The following is a 6,000-nucleotide window of genomic DNA, read 5'->3' on the forward strand; positions in this document are numbered from 1 at the left end:
CAAATAGCCCAGCTGGCCCAACCCCTGCTTGCTGGGAGAAGCCTGTTTTGCACCTTATTTCCGCCTCTGCAGAAACCAGAGTGCGTGTTTCTCCATTGAGGTTGGAATAGCCTTTGCACAGCACAATTATGCCTTCTCAGTCGCTGGCACGTGTGCTTCTTGCCTGGATGATCTCACGTCGTTTTGGGGTGCGTCGACCCATGCTGCAGCACCAGACGCCTGTAAGATGTCGCATTTGGGTACATCCACTTGTGGCCCAACGTACGATGAAAGGCCATTTCCATAGCCTGTATGAGGACTTACGACGGCATCCTGAAAAATTTAGAGCCTTCTGCCGCATGTCTGTGGCCACATTTGACCATCTGCTTGAGCAGATTCGCTCTGGTCTCACCTACAAGAATACCAACATGAGACGCTGCATTTCGCCCGAGGAACGGCTGCTTGTGACCTTGAGGTATGTGTGCAGCTGCTATTACTTAGTCAATGACGCTGTCTGCTTTACCAGCCCCCCCCCCCCCCTAACATGTGTTGTGGCTTTCTTTTTCTTTCTCTTTGTTTTCTAGATTTCTGGCCACAGGCAACAGTTATCATTCGTTACATTTTGAATTTCTTTTGGGAGTGACCACCATTTAGTTCATTGTCACATCCACCTGTGTCGTGTTGTGGCAGAGGTTAAAGACCACGGTCATGCCTCAGCCCACGACAGAACAGTGGCTAAGTATTTCAGAGGGATTTCTTAGAGCAAGTGAATTTCCAAATTGCATTGGTGCCCTAGACGGCAAACACATTCGTGTGAGAAAGCCCCCACGCAGTGGCTCGCAATACTATAACTACAAGCAGTATTTTTCTATGGTATTGTTAGCCTTGGCAGACACTAATTATTGTTTTACTATTGTTGACATCGGCTCGTATGGAAGCTCGGCAGATGCCCGCATATTCCGTTCATCAAGAATGGGGAAGCGACTCGTGAATAATCGACTGGCGGTGCCGGAACCCTCCATCCTCCCGGGCTCCAGCGGCCCCCCAATCCCGTATGTCATCGTGGCGGATGAGGGGTTTGCATTGACAAGGCAAGTCATGCGTCCTTTTGCGAGAAGGGGCTTGGATGACCGTCGTCGCATGTTCAATCTCCGCCTAGGCCGAGCTCGTCGATGTGTGGAATGTGCCTTTGGCATTATGTCGAACAGGTGGCGTGTCTTTCTGACGACAATGCAATTGTCCATGCAGAATGTGACACCTGTTATACAAGCGTGTGTCGTTCTGCATAACTTCTGCCGCATTAATGATGCTACCTTTGATGCAGAATATATCCTAACACATGCAGGCACCAGCCACACTGTCCCGGTTATTCCTCTCGGCCGATCTCTCTCTTCCGGCCTTCGAGTGCGGGATACTTTGGTGGCATATTTTGAGTGCCCATCAGGAGCCGCACCGTGGGGGCGTGATGACCTTTGAAGGGTTGTCTGTTGTTTGGCGTCTTCACCGCACACGTCACATGTGACCAGTTATTTTTCTTTTTTTTTGTGTTCGTGTTGGGTTAGGGACTCGCAAAACATGAGGACCCTTGACGCGGGTTGCGAGCTTACATCTGTCGGGGTTTGAGCAGGACTTTTGACAGTTGGCAACCTTCTTTCTGGAGATAGAATGTTGTGCGGCCTAAAGTTAGGAAAGTCCAATTGCAAGTGTACTTAGGTTGCTTCGGGGCCCATGACAGCACCTAAACGTTCGCACCTCTTGCAAACCATGTCAAACCCCGAGAGATTAACTAAAACCTCATATCACGTGTGTATGCATTGTGCCCAAAGGCCAGAAGTGTGAGAGAGTATAGCCAAAGGAAATGTGGGTCAAACATTGTGTTGAGGGGTATCAAGTAAAAACACCACGCAATAGAAACAATAAACATCCATGTTTTTAATGTGTTTGGAATGCACACAACGGAAACATGGTGTGGTCCGGAAAACACACAAACATATGGTATAACCAAACAAACACCAACATGGTGTAATATACATATAAAATCAAGACGACGGCGAGTTGCCATCCCTGCATCAAAATCAAAGATGACGTAAAAATATAACGCCTCCAACACACTCAAAGGTGTTGGTACTGGTGGCCCGGGGATGAATACGCCGGCATTTCGGCACCACTATGCTGGACCTGGAGCTGTGGAGGTTGTTCCTCGCCAGCATAGTGGTGCTGATGTTGCCCGTGGTATGTTGGGGCAGGGAAGTAGAGAGCCATAGGGCGCATATAGGGATGCGGACGTGGCATCTGGGGGGCTGGATGGAATGGGCCCGGCATCTGGGGCGTGGTGGCCGGCATGGCTAAACTGCGCCACTGCTCAATGGCCGTGAAGCACTGGTTGGGATTGTGGGGCGGTCTGGAGGCGTCGATCAACGTTATGATCGACGCTTGCAGACGTCCCATACGGTCCATGGGGACCAGCCGGAGTAGGGGAACGATGCTGCGCCCAAAGGCGTCGTTCCCGTCCTCATCTGCGGCTCGCCTCAGATATTCCAGGACCCGGCTATCGACTTGCCCAGCTGCGGAGGCCTGTTGAGCACGGCGCCGGCAAGTGCGGGCACGCACGGGGCGCTCCTCAGCCGGAGAGGCGACGGCCCGTGCAGACTGGCCAGGGGCGGGGTCCAGGGGTGTCGGCTCGGGGCTAGGGGGCAGGACATGGGCAGCAGGAGGTTCTGGCAGAGACTCTCCAACGTCCGTCTCCTCTGTCGTATCCTCCAAATTGTCAGTGGTTCTATAATGAGAAAATGACGTTAGAAAAGAATATAGAACAATGCCCACAACAACACGATGGCAAACAGGACATGGGCGAACACACATTAGACACATGCAAAAGCAGAATCTCTTACGTGCGCATCTCCATTATGTCCTTCAGGAACATCAGCTGTTTCGTGTACATATAAGGGCGCTTACGAGATCCGCCATCTCCGCTGCGTCCCTTTTCCCCCATTTCACGGCGGAATTGGTCACGGCAGCTCCGCCACCGTGTTTTGATGTCTTGGACTGTTGGAGTAAAAACAAATATCACGCCATAAGAACTATGCCCTCTCACTTAAATGAGGGGCCCTGCACTGCCAATTACGTGGTACACGGTGATGCGCCTGCTCCACAAAAGGTCATCGGGCAAATGCGCGGAAGACACATACAGGGCCCCAGTTCTTCAATAGGGATGACATTGCATTGCCTGAAAAAGCATGGTACTCACCCAACCGACTGCGGTCCCGGGTTCGGCCACTCTCCCACTCCTGGCCAAAAAGCTCCCTCGCGACCTCCTCCCAGGCGTCCTCCTTGACTGGGCTTTATAGACTCTCTTTCATGGACATAACAAGTGATGCGTGATTTTCGCGCATGCAACGCAGGAGCGTCCGTGTGTCATGCGTGGTTTTCACGCACCCATTGACTTCAGTGGGTGCGTGATGCGCTAAAAACGCACGGTTATAGAACATGTCGTGAGTTTTACGCCACGCACTCGCGCAGCGCAAAATTCACGCATCGTCTGCACTGCCCCATAGAGTAATATAGGTGCGTACGACACGCGTGAAAAGGACGCGCGTCGCACGCGCGTATATTACGCTCGTGTAAATGAGGCCTAATAATTGGGGCTCTTCAAATCCATTACATTGCCATTGAGTTAAATGGTAAAATTCTGACTGCCTACCACCACCACTGGGGGGAGCTTAGAAATGTTCAGCAAACTGTTTTATTATTGGGTTCAAATAATGAACAGTATGCGGTAAGCTCCCCCTTAGGTGTGTCACACCTGTGGGGTATCTGGACCCAGTAGGCCGCTCCGCCGTATCAGAGAGGCAGCTGGCCAAACAACAGTCAATAACAGTCTCTCGGATAAGAGTACCTGGGGAGATGATCTGGCAGATACTCGAAGTAGCATACACATGACACAGATGATGCTTGGCGTGGCAGATGACACCGGACGTGGCAGACGACACCAGATGCGGCAGACGACACCAGACGTGGCAGTCGACACCAGACATGGCAGATGACACCAGACGTGGCAGATAATGCATAAACAACAGGCTTAGGCTCAGGAACAAACACAGCAACAGGTTACAGGATATGGGAAGCAGGATACGGGAACACTGGGAGCAGGATAAAACTAAGGGACCATTTGCATACACTAACACAGGAATACAAACAACGCTCAGGCAAGGAGAGGAAGGGCAGAGCCATTTTTAAAGTCTAGGGTGTTACTGGGTTGATTGGGAAACATTAGACAGTACCCTACAGGGCACAGGAGAGCACTACAGCCCTGTGTGTTGACGTCTGTGAGGAGGGAGATGCCAACATGAAGATACAGTCCTGCGGTCGTGGCTGCCGGAAAGTGGGATGTGCCTGCGGTCAGCATCCGCGGGCATAACAAGCGGGAGCAATCTAAATTGTCTTTAACACCTTAACACATAACACATTGTCACGTACATGTACGTGACAATGCGTTAATGGAAAGTATGGAGCGCGCTCATGGACTGAGCTCGCTCCATAATCAGCAGGTGTCGGCTGTGTGTTATAGCCGACACCACACTGCAACGGGCGGAATCAAAGATCACTTTAATTCTGCCCGTTTAACCCCTCAGATGCCGCGGTCAATAGCGACCGTGGCATCTAAAGCGTTAGAACGAAGTGGGGGCCCCCACCGACAGCCCATTGCCCAAGGGGGCTGTATGGCATTATCTACAGGGGGGGCTGTGTGGCGCTATCTACAGGGTGCTGCGTGGCGCTATCTACAGGGGTGGTTATGTGGCGCTATCTAAAGGGGGCTGTGTGTGGCGCTATCTACAGGTGGGCTGTGTGGCACTATCTACAGGGGGCTGTGTGGCTCTATCTATGGGTGGGTTGTGTGTGGCAATATCTACAGGGAGGGGGTGTGACGCTATCTACAGGGGGTCTGTGTGGCACTATCTACAGGGGGTCTGTGTGGCGCTATCAACAGGGAGGGGGTGTGTTGCTATCTACAGGGGGTCTGTGTGGCGCTTTCTATAGGGGGTCTGTGTGGTGCTCTCTACAGGGACAGTAGTGTAATGAGGGATTCTTTCATTGATGTCTATAATTGGCGTCTATAACTGTCTATTTTACAGGTGTACTTGTAATATTATAGTATTCAAATAAGTAATTAAAACTAATTCAGGAGCTGCCAAGACTTAGAGGGAACATTGTGTGGGACCCGCACCTATCTCTAGAACGGGGCCCCCTAAACCCCATTCTAGCTTTTTGTGCTCACGCTGACTCCCGGCCACTTCCTGATTACATGGTCGGGACATGGTCGGGAGTTACGGAAACAGCATAACTCGCTGAGCTATGCTGTTTCTGTAGCTCCCATAGTAGTGAATGGCAGTTACGGAAGCAGCGTAGTATGCGAGCTACGCTGTTTCCGTACCTACTATTCAGTTCTATGGGAGATACGGAAACAGCATAGCAAAGCGAGTTATGCTGTTTCTGTAACTCCCAACCATGTAATCAGTAAGTGGCCGGGAGGCAGCGTGAGCACAAAAAGCTAGAACAGGGTTTAGGGGACGCCGTTCTAGAGATAGGTGCAGGTCACAGTGGTGGGACCCGCATCTGTCTGACATTTATAACATATCCTGTGGATATGTCATAAATGTCCCTCATGGGAAAACCACTTTAAATGGTGCCATGAAAAACTACAACTCGTCCTGCAAAAAAAAAAGCCCTCATACGTCTATGTTGACGGAAAAAAGTTATGGCTTTTGGAAAGTGGGGAGGAAAAAACGAAAATGAAAAATCAAAGTTGCCCTGGTCATTAAAGGGTTAAGAGGGCATATTCCCTTTAGGCTGAGAATTCACGTCACAGTTCAAATGTGATTTTCTTTGCTGCAAATTGCACATTTTCATTAAATTGCGGCAAAATGGTGTGGTTTTGCCATGATTTGCAGAAAAAACGCATTTGAACCAGGGTGTGATTTCTCATTTTAAAATCTGAACCAAATTCCCAGCAGCCACTCTTCC

The sequence above is a fragment of the Rhinoderma darwinii genome, chromosome 1, assembly GCF_050947455.1.
Source record: "Rhinoderma darwinii isolate aRhiDar2 chromosome 1, aRhiDar2.hap1, whole genome shotgun sequence".
Classification (NCBI taxonomy): Eukaryota; Metazoa; Chordata; class Amphibia; order Anura; family Rhinodermatidae; genus Rhinoderma; species Rhinoderma darwinii.